The sequence below is a fragment of the Protopterus annectens genome, chromosome 8.part0 (genome assembly GCF_019279795.1).
Source record: "Protopterus annectens isolate FY-2018-M chromosome 8.part0, PAN1.0, whole genome shotgun sequence".
Lineage (NCBI taxonomy): Eukaryota > Metazoa > Chordata > Ceratodontiformes > Protopteridae > Protopterus > Protopterus annectens.
Window position 1 is genome coordinate 987,955,289 of NC_056741.1, and position 25,028 is coordinate 987,980,316.

The window sequence follows — 25,028 nt, forward strand, 5'->3', positions numbered from 1 at the left end:
AGCCGCAGTTATGCTACCTCTGTACTTGGCTGTGCTATTTCGGTTCTTTGCTCTTTGCATTTCTACTACATGCCCTACTATCTTTGCACTCATATGCCTCCCCTTTCCCGTTCTGCAGGAGTCTGCATGCAGACTTATCAGCTGCCGGCGTTTGCCCTTCCTGCATTGATTGGTGTTAATTGCTCGTTACGGATCCATTTACACTGCTTCCGCATTTCCTCGTATTCTCTGCATTACCTTCCTATATCCCTGGTTGTTGCCGGTGAGGCCGTCCACATGACTGGTTTAGGGAACGTAGTCATCCTCGTGCACATGCATTTGTCGCGCATTCTGTACTCTCAGCGCATCTATTTCCTAACACGCCAGTCCTGATGCTGTGATGTGCATTGTACAGCCCAGATTTGCTGTCCTCCAATATCCTTCCTCCTACAGTGGCACACCACTCTGTGGTTGACATGTATCTCGTGTAGGCCACTCCTCGGTGTAGTACCGCTCGCCGTTTGCTCCATCCTTACGCTGGCGCTTTTGCGATTCACTATTATCTGCCTCATTTGCATGGAATTGACTACTAATACCTGGTTACGGCGGACACCGCCACCACTCCTTGACAACCATTGCGCTGGGGTTGCAGCTTTACATACATACTATGGTGTGTGGTGGCTGTGCAGCTGATTTGTGTTCTACTGCTCTTTTCGGACATTGTCATATTATTTCATTGCTTTACAACTTCTGTGCACATATCCCGGGGGTCTGCTGTTCTTTCTACGTTCGTGCCATTTATGTCATTTTTTACATTTTGTGCATATTTTCTTTGGACATTCTCGGTGCCTTTCCACATTGGCATATTGCACCTATATGATACCTGACTTTGACAGCCTTCCGTTACTCCTCCGGTATGTTTGGGTAAATGTAAACCGTTTTTTTTGGTTTACATTGCCGTGCCCTTACGCTACGCCTGCGCCACTTCGTGGATCGCTATTTGCTCTCATTTGCATGGTGCAATACCGCACACAGTGTGTTTTGCATACCTACGCCGGGGGCGGGGACGGTCCGGCGCACGCCGGTAGTGCACGTGGAATTCATTCATACCTGAATCGCTAAGCAGCCATATTTGGCGTTATAACGCCGACGCTATGCTGGCGCCTGGCGCAAGGTTCATGAATCCCGGGGATAATCTTATCATTTTTTTTAATTTGTCTCCATTTTAGAGCATATGTCATATTCTTTTCATAAAAAAACGTTCACTTTTATTCTTTACTTGGGACTACCTTTTACTGTGACAATATTATTTATTATATGTCAGCCACCTACAATTATGGGATTTAGGTCTCTAAAGTTACGGATTTATGGACTTTAGATTTTATTGTTAGTGTGGAACAAAAATCACTTACTCTTCTTGTCATGAGTGTGTCTACCTTATCTGCTGCACCAACATGTACCTTACAATTCAGCAGCTGCGAATCTCTGTCTGCTGTTTCTTTCCTTTTGCTGTCCAGAAAATTCTTGGAAGCATCATATCTGAGTCACATTGCAGCTTTCTCTGGCAATGGAAATAAAAACCTCGCCAATGAATCTCTCACTGGGCTTCATCAAGATTTAAACCAGAATCATACTTTGTTGCACATTGTTTCAACTCATGCTGAGTCACAATTTCAATGGTCTTTCAGCTGCAAATGTTAAAATTATTTTTTTTCCACTATTATAAACAAGTGTAGACTCAAAACGTCATTTAAATAGTTAAGTGATTTGCTAACAGCTTTGTATATATCTGAACAAAGATTTAAAGAAAATAGCGAGGGTTGCTGCTCAACTGGCGAACGCTCGTTCAAGCAGTATAAAATCAGATTTAAAGTAATTCATACAAGGAAGCAGTCACTGGATTGAACAATGTCAGCATGTGCTTATTTTTCAGAATGTTGCTCGGCACAAAACTTTTTTCAAAATTTGCTAGTCATGAGGTGGTTTGATTTCATCAGGTCTTCTTAAATGAGTCAAATTTGTGGCATAAATGAACATTTTACTCTAATCACTGGAAAGAAAACAAAAGACGATGAGCCATGTTCTTTAAGCTGAATTTGTTTTCTGGCCCAATACACATCTATTGCCAGAATTCAAACAGGTGCCTCGACTCACTTAAACTGAAAGCCATAATAGCTGTAGCTGTGAATTATTTGTTTTATTACACCCATTTGCAATCACTACTAGCTCTTTTTTCCATTCCAAGCTTTACATTGTACAGTTGTCATTGCCTCTGTCTGAGGCATCATTGCAAGTCATTATAAAGATAAAGTTCTACAGCTCTACCTTCTAAGCCACACTGTAATAACTGCCCTAGAGGCTGAGATAAAATCTGAATAAAACATACAGTTTGTCCCAGTGTTGGACTCACATTCTTGCACACTAGGAATTCAGTTTACTCCATTACTGTCTGCTGTCTGTTTGAAATCACTGATCTTGCCCTTCTGGACTGTATTATGAAAATATCAGTATGAACAAGTTTCATATATGCCTATCATCTCTACTGTATTGACTGTTTCCCCATAAACAAAAATATGATGGTATGCAATAGTCTCTTGATTCTGCTGATTGGCTGACCACGCTCTGGCCTACACTGACAAGGTTTAGTTCATGGGCAGAGTTTTAGAGCTACAAGTCTTCTCTCTGACCTTGCCATTCAGTACTTTGATTTGATTGATACTCTTAACTACAAGCAAGTCCCACTCATGTTAACCACCTTTTCTCCTACACCATCTTCTTCCTAGGATATTGGCAGTCTGCTTTCTACTGTACCACCTTAACATTACCTTCCTTCTACCAGTCAAGCAACCTTGGCCTCTTTGTTCTTCACTTGTTCTTCCTTCTTTAGCACATAAGCACTTTCTATCTTCCTCCTTTAATTTAACCACTGTTTCTAATTTCCCTGTTCTTTTTCTGCCAGTTCATTTCCCACACCATCATGTCATTCATTCTAGAAATGCTTGCCTAGATCTCCTTGTCTGTACTATCATTCTGTCTTCCAGTTTTCCTAGCCTACTCTGTTGGGCCTGCCTGGATTTGTCTCAATCCCCTCCCAAATCACTGACTCCTCTTTATTTCTCTGTCTCCCCCTGTCTGTCTTTCCTTATGTGTTTGTCTCTATTTTGCACCTAACCAACTTTATTGAATTTCCACAACTTCTGCTTCCACCTTTCCCATCTTCTTGTTCTCTCCCCAATAATGCACATCATCATCACCCACATATATTAAACATGCATACTCCATAGGCAGTCTTTTGAGGTTCCCTCCATTGTTTTTTGTGACATGCCACTTCTTTAATAATCATTCTCATCAATCACTTCTTCAATACATTCTTTCTTCTGTATCTATTCCACTTTCCTAAACCTTTATCCATTTTTTCAACTCATTTCATGTGTTCTGTATCCCTCTGTCAATAACCTGCTTCCCCATCATTCTCTTAATACTACATGCATGTACTCATTTTATGATGGTGTGTGTGTGTGTGTGTGTGTGTGTGTGTGTGTGTGTGTGTGTGTGTGTGTGTGTGTGTGTGTGTGTGTGTGTGTGTGTGTCTGTGTGCCTGTATGTCTGTGTGTCTGTGTATAGTTTTTTATTTATTTTTTTTGTTGATTGGATAGCCGGGCTGATTTATTGATCCTTTTCAGCAATGACGCAGGCTCCAGAGGAGTACATACACTCAATTGTATGCAAGTGAATGTGCTTATCTCTCTATTTATCTGTCTATCTACCTATTTACACACACGCACACACACACACACACACACACACACACACACACACACACACACACGTGCATGCATGCACACACACGCACACGCACGCATGTGCACGCACATGCATGCACACACACACACACACACACACACACACACACACACACACACACACACACACACACACACACTTCAGGAAAATCATTGACATCAGGTTATTATTCCTTCACAACATCATGAATTAGTCCCAAAGCAGAGATATCTTAAAAATAAGAGGAATTATACATTTAATATCTGGCATTATTGACTGCCTTCAATCCTCCATGCTTTCCAGTCATTTCAGAGCGTGACATTCTAAATCAATGTACACAGAACCACTATGGGGAACATAAATAATAGTAAAGATGGAAGTTTCAATGCTTGCATTACATGATTTTGTTTTTATTCTTCTTCTGAGCATGAAGACATATCTGATTATGTGCTTTCTCATCAAAGTGGCTGCAATTGGGTTAAGTTTGTGCATGTGTGTGTGTGTTTCTGTGAAAGTTGATATGTGTTAGTGTCTATGTCTGTATTTCTGAATGTATTTGTGTATGTTTCTAAGTGTACATTTGTCTGTCAATCTCTCCTTCTGAATGTGTGTGTGTGTGTGTGTGTGTGTGTGTGTGTGTGTGTGTGTGTGTGTGTGTGTGTGTGTGTGTGTGTGTGTGTGTCTGTGTGAATGTATTTAGATTGTAATTACTTGCATAAAACTATTTAAAATTATTTTAAAATTATATTTTGGAACTGAAATGCCTCCTTCAACAATAGTTACATGTGCTGCAGCAAGTTTAAAGCACTAGGCAGAGGAATTATTTTGCACCAAAATATATTTCAAAAATAGATAAATAGGTTGATAGACAGATAGTTATGTAGTAAAAACCAACAACAAACAGAAAAACAAATACAAAACAGTTTAACAGATAGCACAGTCTCTCAGCCCAATAATGCCCTCCAAGATATTTGTTATTGTGTGAATAACACCCTTCTACACAATACCACACACCCTTTTAGGTATTATTGCTTGCATAATATGCTTGTGCACCCTTAATACACTTCTAAGTATAATGATTACATACAACATTTAGAATAATACTACATTCTTTATCTTAGCTCTATAAACCCTGACATTACTAGAACTACTATCACTTTATTTATCTCCCACTGTTTACCTCTAATGATTATTATAAAACCAGATCATGTCATTCCATGCTGAATATAACAGAAATCAAGCGTTCAGTTCGAATACGAAAATGCAAGCAGCGATCACAGAACGCTAATAATCGCTAATCTACTCACAACCACACGAATCCAAAATGGGGATAAATATTGTCCAAACTCCGCAAATAGTATAAAAAAGATTTAATACAATAAAATAAGAACCATATGTTGAGCGCTTTCACCCACTAACCGTGGGCTTCATCAGAACATACAAACAGCTGTTCGCTACCATTTAAATATCTAACTTTGGCGCCTAAAATAATTAATTGCTCCTTCTTAAAGCTATAACAAGTAAAATGCACATAAATAAAGTTGATCATACAAAATATTAGTCAAAATGTAGGCAATACTCTTTCATATACAAAATACATCCGCATAGTGGATAAAGATGTTGATATGTATTAAGGTCTGTGTTTACAAATAATACATCACCTTATCATTTCCAACATTGGTTTAATAGAAATGTACTCATTTAACCCTGGTGGCATCATAGCTTCTGTTAATAATTGCCACCACATCTCCTTATACCCAAGTATATTTTTAATATTCCCACCTCTTGGATTATTTAGTACATTTTCTAAAATCGCAAATCTAAAATAATGGTCATCTCCTTGACTGCTAATGTGTTTGTATAAAGCATTTTTAGGGTCTTTTGTTTTGATACTGTATAATTGTGAGTATATCCTTTTTTTAAAATTCCTCTCGGTCTTCCCTATATAAAATGAAGGACAGACCATACATTTCGCCATGTAAACTAACATTTTGGTGTTGCAGTTACCTTGTTTGAATTTAATTTTAGTTTTGTTAATATTTTGCAATGTAGTTTCAGCCTCTTCGTTTATACAAAACATTGATGGCAAGCACCACATTTTGAAGTGTGCATATGCCCCCCAATTCCACCTGTTCCATAGGTAATATCAACTTTACAGTGTAATGAACTATCGGAACTTCGGTCGGAAGTCACATCTCTGAGGGGTGAAGTCAGCAAACTACTTAGTCTGTTCAACACGTTGGTGTCTTCAAAAGAGGAGGTGTTGAACACTCACTGTAAAACGTCACTGAACAAATTGTTATTACCTTCCGTTCTATTTGCCAGTTCGCTGTTCAACACCTCCTCTTTTGAAGACACCAACATGTTGAATAGACTAAGTAGTTTGCTGACTTCACCCCTCAGAGATGTGACTTCCGACCGAAGTTCTGATAGTTCATTACACTGTAAAGGGGATATTACCCCTGGAGAGTTGTGAGTAGAATCCATGGACAACAACAGAAATCAAGCATTCAGTTCAAATACGAAAATGCAAGCAGCGATCACAGAATGCTAATAATCGCTAATCTACTCACAACCACACAAATCCAAAACGGGGATAAATATTGTCCAAACTCCACAAATAGTATAAAAAAGTTTATTTGAAATTTACCTCTGAAAGCAACACTAAGGGGGTAGCGTACTTAGATACATTGAATACTACGGAAGGTAGCAGATTTAAGTCAAGAATACATAGAAAAGCTACTTTTTCCAATTCCTATTTAGATTTTAACAGTAACCATCCTAGGAATTTAAAATACAATATATACAAAGGGCAATGTATAAGAGCTCTTAGAATGACATCTAGATACGATGATATGTTGAATGAAATTGGATACATTTCTAAATTATTTGAAGAAAGGGGATATGATAGGAATATGATGCATGATGTTAATACTTATGTCATCAGTGAATGGGGGAAGAAATATGTTCCACTTTTAGGAACAAATCAGAACATAGATTCTTTCATTAACAACACATGCAGGGGAACCAACCAATGATGACAAATCATATGGTAGAGCATGTATATTAGAATATGGTCCCCATATTAATAAAATCAAAGAAATTTTAACTAGGAATTGGTACATTCTTTTGACCGATCAAATAAAAATAGACATCTTAGGGTCAAAACCAAAAATTGTTTACAAAATGGGAAGTAATTTGAAAAAATTACTGGAGTATAGCTATGGAGCAGGTGGAATTGGGGGGGGGGCGTATGCACACTTCAAAATGTGGTGCTTGCCATCAATGTTTTGCTATAAACGAAGAGGCTGAAACTACATTGCAGAATATTAACAAAACTAAAATTAAATTCAAACTAAGTAACTGCAACCAAAATGTTAGTTTACATGGCGAACTGTATGGTCTGTCCTTCATGTTATACACGGAAGACCGAGAGGAATGTTAAGAAAAGGATATACTCACATTTTTACAGTATCAAAACAAAAGACCCTAAAAATGCTTTATACAAACACATTAGCAGTCAAGGAGATGACCATTATTTTAGATTTGCAATTTTAGAAAATGTACTAAATAATCCAAGAGGTGGGAATATTAAAAATATACTTGGGTATAAGGAGATGTGGTGGCAATTATTAACAGAAGCTATGATGCCACCAGGGTTAAACGAGTACATTTCTATTAAACCAATGTTGGAAATGATAAGGTGATGTATTATTTGTAAACACAGAGCTTAATACATATCAACATCTTTATCCACTATATGGATGTATTTTGTATATGAAAGAGTATTGCCTACATTTTGACTAATATTTTGTATGATCAACTTTATTTATGTGCATTTTACTTGGTATAGCTTTAAGAAGGAGCAATTCATTATTTTAGGCGCCAAAGTTGGATATTTAAATGGTAGCGAACAGCTGTTTGTATGTTGTGATGAAGCCCATGGTTAGTGGGTGAAAGCGCTCAACATATGGTTCTTATTTTATTGTATTAAATCTTTTTTATACTATTTGTGGAGTTTGGACAATATTTATCCCCATTTTGGATTCGTATGGTTGTGAGTAGATTAGCGATTATTAGCGTTCTGTGATCGCTGCTTGCATGCTGAATATACTATGCATCCCTTCACTTGATTCTGTTTTTAAATGATTACTGTACTGCCTTCTTCAGTATATATATAATCTGTTATTAAAAGGTTGTCTTATAACCCCTATTAGTCAGTAAATCTAAGCCATCCAAATTTTAAAAAGAAGTTTATTTGAGTTTAACATTATCAACACTAAACATTTTCTTTATATTATGCCGTTGATCCATTGGCTGCATTCAGAAATATCCTTCATGTTCACTGCCACAATCAGTGTATCTTAAACATTTACATAAATGTTCACTTTTTTCCTATGGAAGTATCTCTCCTTCAGACTGATAGTAGTCACAATCTCATTTATCCCAGTCCCCTTCAAAAATACACATGACACCAGTCGATATTTGACAACCTTTATTAACTTCAAATATAAATGTATTAAATCATTTCAAATGCTATTTATAACACAATAACTTGTAATCACAACATGTAAAATTCCTTATAACATACATCGGAGCAGCATACCCCACTCACTCTACCCAAATAAGCAGCGTCCGTATCTGAGCTCACTTACTTCAGCTGTCAAGCGTCGTCCATAAACAACATCCATACATCCACTCACTTATTTATCAATCAGGTAGCATCCTACCACTCACTTTATTTCCCCATATCATTGCATCAACCCCAACACCAAAAGGGCGAACAGAAGAGGGACAAGCCTGCCCCTCTTCTCTACCCAATATCCACCTCCATAACCATACCAAACAAATAAAAGAAAATTGGGAAGGGATTGTCACTTGTCTTGTGCATTCAAACAAGATGATGAGGCTTGGGTGCTTGTTTAAGTTGTTTATTACACACAAACTCATCAGGATGGATGACTGGAACATAAAACTTAAACGAACTAACTGACTGACTGACTGCTACATACATACATGCTTTCACTCTGGCTGCTCACACAAAATGGCACTCAGCTTGTACGTGCTCAGTACTTATATGCACATGGCCACAATCTACAGTGGCTCTTAAAGGTACAACGCACACTCTGATCTACATCCTTCCTCTTTGATACTTTTGTCATGCAAATGAAAAGTGACATTCAGATAGGCATGCATATTATACAAACACATATAAACAGTAACAGTCATGTCCAGGTTGCTGTGTATAAGGGACTAGGTCTTGAGATACAACCTGACCTCATAATATAATAATTAGTACTGGGTTTAGCAACAGGGGCAGACACTGGGGAATGCTCTTCTTTAGGAATTTCAGGGATACATTCAGGAACAGGAACAGACGATGAAATGTCCTCTGGAGCAGAAACATTGGATAGCATACTCTGAGAATTAGAGTCTCCATTACAGGCAAGATGCTGTAACACTGGCTCAGACACTGGCAATAAATGTTTCCAGTTCCGCCTAAATTCCATTCCTTGTGACTCAGTGATGTATGACATGCTTCCTCACACAGATGTTTCACAAGCCCTATTTGGTCAAATCCTTTTGCTGTCTGCATCCTCACTATCTTTCCTTCTTTTAACAGATTCAGAGGTTTGTTGGTTTTGTCATAGTAGGACTTTTGGGACAAATGCTTCTTTAGGAGTTGAGCTTTTACTTCTTTGTTGTTTTTAGCACTTGGAATCAACAGATTCTTATTGATTGTTAGTGTGGTACTGATTTGTCTCAAAATCAATCTTTGAGCAGGTGAACCAAGTAAATTGTCACAAGGCATGTTACTCAGATTAAGCAAATTGAGAAAAACATTGGTATTGTCTCTTCTGGATTTCTCCAACAACTCTTTCGCACTTTGAACTGCATGTTGAGCCAAGCCATTAGACTGTGGATATTCAGGACTACTGGTAACATGAACAAAGTCACATGTTTCAGCAAATCTTTTGAACTGCTTACTTGCAAACTGTGTACCATTATCAGAAATGATTTTGTGCAGACTACCATGTACAGAAAAATGTCTCTTCAATTTCGTAATGACAGTACTGGATCTTAGATTAGGAAGTAGGTCAGCCTCAAATCAATTTGAATAAGAGTCTACTAACACCAAGTAATGCTGACCATTCCATTCAAAATATTTGTAGCAATTGTCGACCAAGGTAATTCAGGAATCTGGTTTAACTGAAGTGGTTCTTTTTGTTGATGTGGTTTGGTACTATTACAAACTGAACAAGCTGAGAGTTCTGTCTCAATATATTTTGACATAGAAGGCCACAATACTAGACCTCTTACCCTTCTTTTGGTAGAATCAGTTCCTGGATGACCTTGATGCAAACTTTTAATACACTCTTGTTGCAAGGATTTCGGAACTGCCACTTTTGGACCTTTCATGATGATACCATCTTCTATCAAAATCTTGTCAATTTAAAGAAAAAATTACTGCACGTCTAGTGGTAAACAAGATTGCTTTGACAGCCATCCTGGAGAATTGGATCTGAAACTGTGAGATTTATAAGCTCATCAAGACATGTGGAAGAAAGATTTCTCACTTCCATGACTTCAAAATCAAGTTTCTCATTTTCATGCTGTTCACTGTTTTTTTTCTGGGTGATCTTGATAATGTATCAGCAAGATAAAGCAGTTTACCTTTTGTATAGCCCATATTGAAATTGTACTTTTGCAACTTTAACATCATACATTGCAGTCTAGCAGGAGCTGTGCATCTTGTTTTTTTTTTCAAAACAGTAACCAGAGGTTGGTGATCAGTCTCTATTTGAATAGGTGAGCCATAAATATATTCATAGAACTTTGAACAAGCAAACACAATTACCAAGAGTTCTTTTTCTATTTGTGCATAATACATCTCTGTTTGGGTTAAAGTTCTGGATGCACAGGCTACTGGTTTGTCTTCTTTAAGAATGACTGCACCAAAACTAAACTCTGAAGCATCACAGGAAAGAGGTACAGGTTTATGAACACCACATGCTCAGTACTTATATGCACGTGCCCACGAACTACAGTGGCTCTTAAAGGTACAGCACACACTCTGATCTACAGGGAGGGCAGGTAACAAGGCCATGCCAAATGCAATTACTCCTAACAGTTACACCCCTATAAACTCCTGAGTCCCACTCTACATCTACCACACTTCCTCTACAGTCTCCTCATAAATAAACCCTTCCCTTTCCAACTAAACAAACCTCTCTATTCTATAACCTTAAATCCCTAACCTATAACGCCCATCCCCTACCCTATTTAACTCTCTATATATCCTTGCCAAAGATGTCTGTGGACAAAATGGTTTGTTCCCAAACCTCATTTTATCTTCAGATCAATGTGTGTATGCAATGTTCTTTCCTTGTCCGCTATGTTAATATCCTTATTCATGCCTGCCTGACTTCTCTCTTTCTCTCTATGTGTATATTTTAGCCAGTCAATCATTGTTTTATCTTTCTTCCTCTTTCCTTTATTGAGATTCCCGTTCTATATAAGTTGTATTGGATAAACATGTTGCTTTCTGTAAAAAATGATGCAAGGCACAAACTTAAGATATGTTCCCATTTTGATCAATAAGACCACAAAATATTTTGTCTTGAGTTTCTTTTACATATATATATATATATATATATATAACACCACTAAAAATCACACCCCTGTAAAAGACAGACTAAAATAATTTGACAATTGTAGTACCATGCCTAGTTCTAATGAATAACTTGGTATTTGAGGCCTTCGTAAATATTTTACTTACTTAAAATACTGCATCTCTGCTTTGATCAGAACAATCTTTCTTTAATATTCATCACTTTCTAAAGTACTGCTATTTTGTATTTAATACTGGCTGTTATATCAGAACGTGAATGTCTCCATAGACAATAATTTCTTTTAGATGCTCAAATGTCTATCATAATATCCCCTTCCTATCCTTATATTGAAAAGAGATGTCAGGCCTTTCTCTTCATACTTTTAGTGTGTGCAAAGCTGTTGATTATATGTGTTGTGCTAAGACCATTTTCCTACAAATATTTTATGAAGAGGGGAGATTTTAAATCTTTTGCATTATAAACTAGTCACAATGCATATTTTATTGATAAACTATTGCTCTGAGATTTATATACTGTTTATAATTTCAATACCATTTACAGTGTATTTCTAATGTGTCACCACCATATGACAAAATTGTATCTGCCATCATTCCAAATCCATTCTGTATTGGCTGTGTTGGAAATCCTTCTGCTGCAATCAGGCCCAGCTTTATGTTCCTCACCCACAGTTATTGTCCCCTTCTTTCCAGAGTTTTAAGTTTTATGCCAAGCTCTGTTTTAGCCTTTAATGAGCTTTACACCTCATGTCTACTACTCTGAACATTAACTATCTTTAAAAATATACATGTGTTTTTGCTACCACAAATTTCCCGTTCTTTTTACCTTTGATTTATCACTTTTTGTCTTTCTTTCTTTCTGCATCAGTACATTTCATCTACACATCCTCTCACTGCCTATGCTTCCTCTACCTGTAGTCCCATTTCTTGTAACATAGCTCAAATCAATGTTACAAACCAAACTTCCTCTCTGCCTACATTTTAGAAAGGTATTATCAATTTGAAAAATATAAGCGGTAAACTGATAAAACACATTTTGTCTTTCTTCCTGCATCACTGCATTTCATCTACACATCCTCTCACTGCCTATGCTTCCTCCACCTGTAGTCCCATTTCTTGTAACATAGCTCAAATCAATGTTACAAACCAAACTTCCTCTCTGCCTACATTTTAGAAAGGTATTATCAATTTGAAATATATAAGCACTAAACTGATTTAATGATTCAATGGGATATATAAATATATATATAATATATATATATATATATATATATATATATATATATATATATATATATACACACACACACACACACACACACACGTACACACGCACACGTACATGCACGCATGCACGCAAACACACATACACATATATATTAATATTAATATAAATATATATAAATGTGTGTGTGTGTGTCTGTGTGTTTATACATATTTTCCATTTTTCCCAACTGATGTATTATACAGGTATTGGTGTGTGTGTGTGTGTGTGTGTGTGTGTGTGTGTGTGTGTGTGTGTGTATATATATATATATATATATATATATATATATATATATATATATATATATATATATATATATATATATATATATATATAAATATATATATATATATATATATATACTTAGCAGGACATATCAGGAGTGCAGGGGGGGGGGGGGGCTTGCTCCCTGTATAACATTTCAATATTTTGAGTTATCAACATTTTGAGTTTCAATGTTTTGAGTTTTTGATCAAAAGAATTTAGCAACTAACTTTGACATTACATACAACATTAACATTTTCCCCTTCCATACTCACTGACTCATTATTTGTAATGTCAGTTCAGTTGGTAATGATAAGCATTATACTGGGCTATATGTTTCTTGTGATTATTGCACACCCTACTGCAAATATAGGGGCACAGTTCCTACAATGGTACATATATATATATATATATATATATATATATATATATATATATATATCTAGGACTGTTGAATGAAAGTTCAGCAGTCCGAATCCACCATCACCGAACACGCTTTAATGAAAGCACTTTCACTGAAAAAGCGCTTTCGCTAAAGTGTGCTAACCCCCCCCACTTTAATATTCTCACTCTGACATCACACTACAGTGAGGAAAAGGGAATTTTCCCTTATCCGCATCATAGTACGACTGGCACAACAGGCATACTTACGCAAAAATGCTGTTTCGGTGCAAAGCATTTTCGCGTAAGTATGCCCGCTCATTAACGATTCGGTGAAAAGTACGTTCGTGCAAGAGTCCTACACCCATATGTATATATATATATATATATATATATATATATATATATATATATATATATACACATAGGAGTTTCATCAAGCTTATTTCTCAACATGAACAGCAACATAAGCTGTTGTGTGTATTACTTACATTTGATAGATTCCATATGTTTCTCTTTTAAAATGTTATACCATCATTTACTTTCTATTTACTATGTACACCATGCTTAATGCTGTGATGAAAGATTATACAAGATAAAATAAGACAAAGCTTCAAGGAAGTGAATGTATTACTTTTTCATAATTTTCAAATTGGATATCTGTTGGATATTGCCTGATCTTACTTTCTTTCTTTTTTCCCTCTTTGTAAAATAGATAAAACTTGATGTCTCCATTATCTAATCCTCTCATGTTTCCACAATGTGTATCTTGGCCCTTCATATATTTCTTTCAAAACTCTTTTTAACTCTTTACTCTTACTTCATACTTTACTCACAGTACAGTCCTAATGCATCGAACAAAAGTATCATCTTTGTACCCATAACTCATACATAGCAGTTAAAACAATAATCCATAATCATGCAATTTCTTCTCATCCTTGCTATTAAACAGGTGATGACCCTTCTTTTCAATCAGGGTTAATGGTTTTCCAAACATCGTTCATATATTAACAGTCCAATATAAATATCTTAGGGAGCCTTTGGAAAGACTTATTTGAGATTTAAATACAGTCATATCTCCCTGGCAATTTGATTTTGTTTGCCTTAGCCACCCTTTGTAATATAATTGACAACTTTACTTCCTACAACATTACAGGAGACCAGTCAGCATTTGATATCTTTAGGACTTTATCTACTTTATTCTTTAGACTTCCAGTATTCACTAAATCCTAACCATTTGATTCTTACCCAAAATACTCCATTAATTATTATTTTGATTCTCATTTGACTGACCGCATTTGTTCAGCTAGAAAATGCCATTGTGCATATCACCTGGTAGATTTTTACCATAGTTATATCTATAAGGAGTCTGTTGTTATCTGTATTACAGCTATCTTTCTAGCATTGACCTATGCTCAGCCTTTGTTATTTTCTTCCAATATTGGGCAGGATTCACGAAGGCTTGCACGGAGTATAAGAGACGTGCAACACTCCATGCAAGACTCGCGATCCAGGAACAGCCCTAAACTCCGTGTAAGAGACCAGCTAAAACGTCTCTTACACGGACTGGGCGTGGACATGCAAAATACCTCACTTGCATCTGAAAGGTATGCAAATGAGGTATATTAGCAATCCACGAAGCAGAAACCAGTCCGTGTAGGAGACGTTTTAGCTACAGAAATGTACTCAGTTGACAACTGAGTAAATTTCTGCAAAATCCACAACGGAGCGATGTCAGCTCCAAAAAAAGGTTGCATATGATTCAGGCAGCATGCCAATGGTCAAATATGTGGCCATTGGCAAGATAACCCGATGCAAAAATATTAAAAATATAATTTTTTTTCGGCGATTGCCCATGTTTAAACCCTGCGCAGCCCCGTGCAAACGGGCTGCGCTGTATAAAACCATGAAAAAGAAGGTTATAAACCCACAAATGTGGGTTTCATGCAATACATGGAATGACAATGCAGGGACCAGCAGACTAAAACCAACATGGCCACCGTGTAGTGGTTGCTAAGGGGGGAAGCTGAGTCTAAGACATGTAACTAAGCATTAGTAGGCAATCTCATGTAAATGAGGGTTCGGATACTGAATCTCACAGACACATACCAAATGAGCACAGTCTGAGTAATGTAAGAGATACAAAAGGGGTAGGAATAGAGTAGGAGATAGGTGACATCATAGGGGCAATGGTAGAAATAAATGCAGTTCATTGGAGGCCAGTGTAACATGACAGATGACAGGCACAGATCATGGAAAGAGGTGTGCCACTAGATAAGTCATGGAAAGTCAAGAAATGGAAGGTGCACACTGTAACCTACACCAAAGTTTCTTGCTGGCCATGCATGCGCACGTGTGCACACCATGAAGCACGAGTAGGACAGTGTGCACACGTGTAAGGCAGTGTGAGCATGTGGGAGCGTGTTGGGAGATGTTTAACACTGTTTGCATGGGTGTACGCGCGTTTAAACTCAAATAAGTAGATTCTGAACCGTGTAAGTATGTGTGCACGCATGTAAGCCACTGTGAGTGTGTTTCAGATAGTATGCAAGTTGCTCCCCCCTGAGGAAACAGAGAGGAAATAGGAAGCAACAGAATTAATAGGGAGCTAGCAGGGATAACTGCTGAAGCTAGCAGGTGAAAACAATTAGAAGCAGGCAATTACACAGGCAGAATAGTAGCCCAGCCCAGCACTTAAAACTCTGCAAACAGTAGTGCAGGATGTTCCCATTAAGAGACACTGCAAGACAGGAGTAAGCTAATAGAAGTGAAAACTGAAAAAGCTTCACTCAGAGCAGAAATGTTAGGGGCTGCCATAGCTGTCATAATGAGACATAGGCGACTTGCTGAGGGTGGTGACAATGCAGATGGTGCCAGACAACCCACAGTGAGGAGATGGAGAAGAGTGTACAGGCCCAGGGTCACCTACCACGGGTTACATGAGCAGGAGATAGTAGAGCGCTATAGAGTGGACAGAGAGCTCCTGCAGCAAATTGTTGAGCTGTTGTAGGCCACGCCTCACACACAGAACCAACAGAGGGGAACCCATCCCAGTGGAAACCAAGGTATGTGTTGGCCTAAGAATACTAGCAACAGGTACCTTCCAGAGACCAACTGGTGATATGATGGGGATATCACAGGCATCAGCCTCCAGGGTACTACACCAGTTCCTGGATGTCATGTCAGCACATGTCGGTGATCATGTATATTTCCCCAATGCCCGTGAGGTATTGGCCAGCAATATGCGTCTCTTCCAGCAAATAACGGAATACCCTGAGGTACTGGGTGCTATAGACTGCACGCACATACGCATCAAAGCACCAGCCGGTGAGCGGGGTAGGGCCTACATTAACCACAAGGGCTTCCCCTCCATCAACTGCCAGGTCATGTGTGATGCCCAGGACATAATGATGAATGTGTGTGCTGGCTGCCCTGGGAGTTATCACGATTCCCACATCTGGCATTTGACGCAGCTGTACCAGACATTTGCCAATGGGGACATCCCACATGGACACCTAGTGGGGGATGCAGGTTATGCACTGGAGCCATGGCTGATGACACCCATCTCAAACGCACACACATCTGAACAGGAACGCCATAATGAGGCACACGCACAAACACGTAATGTGATAGAACATGTGTTTGGGCTGCTCAAGTCATGGTTCCGGTGTCTGGACACATCTGGTAGAGCCTTGCAGTACACACCAACTACATGTACCCAAATTGTCATGGTATGTGCTATGCTACATAATATGTTCTTGCGAAAACAGCTGCAGCAGGACCAGCATAGGGCCGGGCCAAACAGCCCCCCATTATTGCCAAGGCCATCACAGGCAAAGCGTGACTTGGAGGAGGAACAAACTGAGCCTGCCCCAATAGGCAGAAGGAGGCATGCCCAGTATGCCCTGGCCTTGGCAAAGAGGCAACGCATAGCACATACACTGGCTCAGTAGGAACCCTGGGAATGATACCCCTCTCTGACTCACTCATATAGTAACAGGGATGCCTAACATGACACAACCTGCTCTCAAACATGTACAGGGAGTGTAGTATGTGCATCCGACAGAGGCAGCCCTGCAGCACCACCTGAGGCATGATTGCCATGTGTTAAGCAATGTAACACCATCTAGTATATGCAAACATGAAGACCCTGCCTAACATCTCACCCTCACCAAGCATGATGCCACACTATGAAGATAAGAAGATCAAGTACAATAATTGGCTGAAGTAATGCAGTCAGTCAAAGCGGAGCCAATGTGTTACAGGCTGGGAAGATATGTGGAGTTTGACATGATGCACCACCTGCTAGGGGTGGCATGCACCTATAATGCCATGCCCCATGGATACTGGCAAAGGCTGTCAGTACCCACAGCATGCTCTGAATAGGTAAGTCTCAAAACACAAACCCAACCTCATAGGTTCTACAAGGGATAGGAACCTAGATGTAATACTACCCCATGACAGATGTACAAACAGCAAGATGTGTGCAGTGTAAACGCACACAGTAAGGAGAATGTAGATACCAGTCCTGTAATAGAGAACTGGGCAAGGCTCACATCAGCACCCTAACACTACCAGGTCACACCTCATACTGTGCTGTACAGCGGCAAAACATGGAACAAGCTACAAAAGCAGGGTGACTAGCAAGAAATGGCAAGGATAACCACACCCCCATGTTGGTACCACAACAAGAAGCAGCATGGAATATCCATGGTCAAATACCAATGGCTAAAACTGCCTCGCAGTATATAGCCTGCTGCAGACCACTGTCCTAATACCAGGAACAGCACCTGGCCTATGTCGGAATACATGAATATATTAAGCCCCCCAAACCACATTATATTGCTTGACTGAAAATACCCAGACATACACCGGTAGCATTGTACTAGCACCAACACAGTAGGAGAAAATTACCCAGATTCCATAAACCAAAATGCCCAGGAACAATGTACTACTCCCACAAGAGGGGTAAGCATACTGGATGTGATAATCATCAACATGTGTACTGGATGGCAAGATGAGAAGTGTACCCCTCACTGGTAAGACCAGACCATAGAGTAAGCACACTGGATATACACACCCTGACCCCAGTCCCTGGCCAGAATACCACAGTGAAAAACATGTGTAAAGCATAGGTTGCAGCCCTCAAAACCGATGTTGAATCCATAAAAGGCCCTGTGCAAGTGCAGAATATGGGACACACCACAGAACATGTTATACAGGCATTCCATGAACACAACCAGGAATGCTTGGAGTATGCATTCACAAATAACAACAACACACAATGCCATACACGCAGGCATCTGGCATGCTGGCATCCAGCCATTACCAAACAATGCAAGAGAATGAGGAAGATACCACATGATAGAGCAAACATAAAAAGGGAAGTAATCACTGACCAGTATTATGGCAACAACATATGTCCACACATACAATCCACTAAGTCCAGCCACAACAAGTATAACCTATGAATCCAGAGGCAATGTAACGCCAGTACCAAGTACACAGACAACCACAACACCCCCGCAATAAATAGAAACATATGTGATAGATGCATCCATGTATCCAAAGCAGAGGTTGAGCTCCAACAACTCAGTACTGTCAACACTAGTCAGGAGGAGAAGGCAACCACATACACCACAAACCCAGTCCCACATAGACCTACCACAACTGTAAACTAAATACATAAACACAGACAAATATTTCCGGAGGCCTTAATACCAAACACACCACACCAACAGATGCCTCCAAAGTAGATCACAAGCAGCCACAACCTTCAAACATAGCACATGCAACGAATAGTATGCAAAGCTGGTGTGCCAAACAGTCACAGGCCCGAAGGAGAAACAACATGCCTGATACAATCGTAATAGGTGTCTGTGTAGGCAGAAACACAGCTGTCCCACTCACCAGACTGAACAAGGGAAAGGGTAGAGTAAGCTGCTTGTAGGTAGCCACAAACTGCCACTTAACACAAGTACGCAGGTCACCCCAAAGCAAGCAGAAATAGGATGCACTCAATGTCCATGCTGGTGTGAATTACCTGAGATGTACCTCCCTGGTCAACATCAAATGAGACATGGATGGTCCCTCCGAGTATGTACCCCAGGGCGGGGATGACACTGGCTGTGTGCATCATCCAACCCTCACCAAGAATGATGCCACAGTACAAACACAGAATGCTCATGTTTAACAACTGGCACAGTTACAGCTGTCAGTCCAAGAGGGTGCAATGTGTGTCTGCTTGAGATGTCAAGCATGACAAGCCATGCTGCTGTTACAGGGGTGGCTGCCAGCTGTTACCCGTGTGCGTCTGGATACTGGATAAGGCCTTTGCCGCCTCCATAGAGCCATATGTAGGCAAGGCCAAAAAGACTACCCACCACCCTAGAAAACATAAGTGGTAGGAAACATAAGGGTAATGCTGACCAATGCCAGATGTGTAAACTGCAATATGCATGCCCCTGTGGCACTTCCCATTATGGAGAACATTGATGCCTGTCCAGTGACAGAAGCCTGCTGCAGGCCTAGTGATACCACACCAGCACTACTAGGTTATACCACATACCATGTGTTATGGCCCCAACACCTGCACCAAGACATCAAAGGAGGGGGAGTATCCATATGCAGCACAGGCACCCATATAGCCAGGTAACTGACAATGCACAAAGCAGCGGACACTACACATGTGCACATAACTGTAGTCAAAACTGCTGTACAGTCTGTAGCATGCGACAGACCACACTCTCACACACAAGAACCCCACCCAGACATCCAAAGACACTGGAGAGTATGGATGTCCCACCAAATACCAGACAAGGTACACAAAGTAACACATAGGTGTCAAACCATTATGTATGCAAGGAGTCATCAGGGACCTAGGGACACAGGTCAACATTAATCTGTCATGTGACAGCCACAATGCCAATGTGGCTATGAAGACTGTTGATACTGGACACCGTATCATGAAAGGATTCACACCAACATCAACAGAGGTCACTGTGCCGCTGTACTGTTCCCTTATCAGACCCATAATCTAGTACAATGACTCATATGGAATGTACCATACGTGACACCTGCAGCAGTTCGGAAGACCTCATAGTTACCCCACCAACAGGATAAAGGGTGTGAAATATATGTCATATGCTGCCTGGCTGTAGACACCCCAGCTGACTGCAGTCACACACTGCCTACACAGAAGCATTGTATGTCTGTTGTACCAGGCCATGTCCAACACAGGAGTAATGGACATGCTACACCACAGGAAATCAAAGCCATTGGAGCTGTGAGGGTCATAGATGTCAACCTCAACACATAATGAAATAAGATGTGCTGGAGGAACAGATACATAACCCATAGGCTCACCACACCCAGAAACAGGATCCCAATCCATGGTAGGCAGAGCCCCTCACTGACACCCCTCAACAGGAATATTGCTAAGTGGATGGATGACCATACATGTACACTGGGGGTCCCCACTGTGTCACGACCAGACAGAGGCACAGTGAAGAACCTCATAAATGGCCATAATTGAACATAGCAAGGGGTGGCGAAAGACACACACACTCTAGCTAGGCTTACTAATGGCCTAGGGTGTCTAGCCTACTATGAACCCATGAACCTATGAAGATACAACACGTACAGGGCACTAAGGATAATCACAAGGCTTACCCAACTGATGGTAGGAACCATGTTGGGCATCCACAGATATGCTCCGAATCACACAGATATTACAAACAACATACCAAACACACACACATATTGCTAACATACAACCTGTCAGGTGCAGTGCAAACACCCCCCCCCCCCGAGTGCAAAATACCTATCCCAGCAGATGGTCCCCTGACATTGCAGATGCTGAGGTAACAGCCATCATCTGCAAAGCAGAACACACAGCAGCAAAGGTATGTGATGGTGTCCTGTGCTGAGGCCAACATGGACCCCAAGAGTAATGGAATGCAAAATCTCACTACTGGCCAATGTCAGCCTTACCACAGGATATGTACCCAAAGAGCAGTGTACAACAACAGTGGTCCATCACAACAAAGGTGTTGCCTGAATGGATACTCCAAACTACCACCCCAGGATCCTGACAAGCTTGTTCTGCACAGCTATGGAAAGGATCAGTATGTACCACAGACAGAAGGCTAATGTGGACCTACTGATACTGGACCCTACACACTGTGGCTGTTGTAACTGCAGAACCGGCCCCTAAACATGTCTGACCCATTTGAAGCAGTCATTAAGGTCATTGATGAGGGCTATGTGGTCCACACAGCGTAGCTGGACCGTGCACATGCTTCTAAACAATACCGTACGTGTTCAGTATGGATATGTTCACCAGCTTAAATATACACCCCTATGTCAGTAGAGGGGTTGCAAAGCAGACCAAGGACGGAACTGACATGGTCAGACATGCTGCATCCATGTCAGACTACAAAGTGGATATGAGTGGTATCCCACAAGGCCTGGTCTTGCCCCCCCCATTCTGTATACATGTCCCATAGGTATAGGCCAACATGGAAGGACTGTGACTGAGCATGTATGCAGAGGAGTACAAACAGCCCACCATATCCGACCCCCAGCTGACACAAGCAACCCACAAAAGGGCCACCTACAAACAAACAACTGTAGCCATAGCCATGTCAGCAAGCTAATCGCAGAACTGTCTATAGACAACCACCGTGGATATACAGTAAGTGCCCACAAATTACCACACAGGTGTTAACCCATGAGGCACCTAACATGTAATGTGAGACCTGGGTACAAAAGGTGATAAATATCCTGCACTGGCCAAACATGTGTCTGTAGTGTTCGCAGAAACATGTACCATATACCCACCCAAACATGAAGGCTGGCAGATGTAGAAAAGGGGAACTCACTCTGGCTCTGCAGCCATCCTCCATCAGCATCACAACTGACTACAATAGCCCCTGTGGGGTACACCGCAGCAGACACCTCCAACAACTGTAAAGTCCACAACAGTACCCCACCAGGGGTAGCAAAGAGCCTGAACAGATGCCATGTGTTGCCTGAGTAAACAAACTGCAGCCCCACACACCGCCATCCTTCCCAGCTATAGGAAAGTTGTGCCTGATGTATGAAGCCATGTCCAACCTGGAATGAATGAACATGTTTCACCTTGTACAATCTGAATGGCAGTGAGCTATGCACATGAGAGACCTGAACCCCAGCACTGACATACATAGGACAAGCTGTACAGAATGATCCATAACACAGAAGGCACCCCTACACTTCAGTAAACTCCTGGTACAGGTCAGCCAGAGTGCCACATATCGACACCCCTCAAGAGGCATCCTGATGAGTGTATGGGAGATGGTAGGCTACCCTGGGTATCACTGTTATGACAGAGGTAGACAGAGGCACAGTATACCAACCATGACATATGTAATGGCAAACTCCAGTTACAATGTGTGTCGAAGGACAAACACACCCTGTGACTACCATCAGAAATGGCCTACGGAACATTGCTAGTGTTTGCCAATGTCCACCCATGTTGTGGAATACACTAGCAATGTTGGACGAGCCTGGTGTAGGTAGTCCATATCTAAACATATTGCAACATGGTCATATGTGCACAACTGGCCCCTACACAGTCTGTTGTGCTCACTATGAAGATGTCAAGCAGTGATAGGACTAAAGCCCAGGATACTGTCCACTACAGTGAAAGTACCGAACCAGTACACTATACGGTACTACAGTGTTAGGTCATTATGAAAGTATGTTGAGAACTGTCTGCAAAGTATCCCATGCAATTCCTGCAGGCACAGTATAATCCCTGTTGTGGCAGACATGAAGCAGTTGGCCAGTTAGTACACAACATGACACCCAGCACACAATCATAAATGTGCGATAATGTCAAAGGTCACACACACCCAAATATGTGTTGGACTTCAGAGTGCAACATATGGAAAGCTCACACTGGGCATGCTCGCACACTTTGATAAATGAGGCATATGTCAGACAACATGCCATGGAAAGGCTGAACTGGGCATGCTCACACACTTAGGCCATATCTCCGTGTAGCAGTTAGCCACACATATCTGGTATTTGTACGTGTCAGTCCAGGAACCAACTACAACACAGCAATCAGCCCAGTGCACACTTAAGTGATATAGTGGATCGCCGTCATATGCAAACATCTGCCACAGATACACAAGTTGGTCATAGGAACAGGGAATGCTATGGCAATAAAGACCTGCAAACAGTAGAACAGCACAACAAATATTGTGCATCCGACAATTGAATATATGGGTGTAGAGGTCAATACTAGGCTTCTTGCCCCAGGGAATGGCAGCTCAGCCAGAGTGTGCTTGGCATCTGCATCCCCAGGATAGTAGGCTACTGTGCCACTGTAAAGTAGGTCACAGAAGGCAACATGTGAGGCTAGTGAGCTGTGCCTCTGTCAAGCAGGGGCACCATGGAGGTCTCAGGGATTGAATGTGCTAAGCCACAGCCATGTTGTCGGTGTGTGCTGTGAGAGGGTTGCCGAGGATCTCTGACTGTAGGTGTCCGTCAATAACAGACTGAGGGGAGCCCTATCTGCATTCTCTGGACGATTCCACTGTCAACACTGAGTTGTAATGAGTATGTGTGAATGAAGTGCCGTGCTGGAACCGTCCACAGATGTCCTCCCTCTGTGGGCTACAGCTCTGCAATGTGTTAGGTCACTCTGTCTGTTGAACGGCGCATATATGGCCGGTGTACAGCTGACAGGTGTCTTGTTGTGGAACAGTCATGGGTATATGTGGGATAGCATGACCAATGCAAACTGTACACATGCTCATAGGATGCAAGTGTCAAGGATTATGCTGAGTGGCCAGTATAGTCCTCCAGCATGGGTCCTCTGAAGTCATCCACCACAGTCTACACAAGTGTAGAGTCTGCTTGTGCTAAACACAGTTTGTGTGCAGTGACAACCTTGCCTGGGGGTGGAGATGAGATGAGATATGGATGTCCAGGGAAAGGTGGTCATGGTCAGATATCAACAATGGTGGTCTACCTCTGGTGTAGAACAGTGAGTACCCACGTTGCAGATGGACAGGTGCAATATGTATTCACCCATGTGGCTGTGGTGTGTGGTTCTGCCATAGCACATGGACCCACAAATTGTAGTGGCGGTAGGGTAAAGTGGTAGAGGCCTGAGTAGTTCTCACACACAATATGCCTGTACCTGATGTTAACAACTGAAATGGTGTATGTAAATATCTGCATATCCTGGCACTGTTCCCAGGGAAGTTAAGTGTGTGTCCTGGATGTGTGTGTGGTGTTCTGGACTGGTTGTGTTGTGTGTTACAGGTCTTGTGGTCCCAAAGCATGGTATAGAACATAACCTGCCAGTGCGATGTGCATATCTGACCCTGACGTAGGTGGCTGCAAATGCATATATATGCTATCCCCCACCTGACAGGTAGTACTACATCTACATACCTCTGTGGAAATAAAGATGTCAGCACCCTAGAAATACTACAGGTACAGAACAGATGCCCAGTAATTTGGATAGTGCGTTCTGCTAATGCGTCTCCCTCAAGTGTCATAATACAGTTAGGTAGGGGATCGAATCCTGCAAATGCTCAGTGTGTGTGTGGGTGAGTGGGGTTTGTGTGTGTGAAAGGCTATGAGAGGGAAATGTCCCTTTTGGCAACTGGGAAAACACACTACAGGATGCACATTCCCCTTACTAAACACTGATGATGTCAGCAC

At 40.9% G+C, this 25,028-nt stretch overlaps 1 protein-coding gene across 1 annotated transcript in view; it reads left to right on the top strand.

Annotated features, from left to right (window-relative positions):
* LOC122809190 (myelin-associated glycoprotein-like) overlaps positions 1 to 25,028 on the top strand; it is a gene marked incomplete in the record, with an annotated part of 1,534,034 nt that overhangs the window by 283,051 nt on the left and 1,225,955 nt on the right.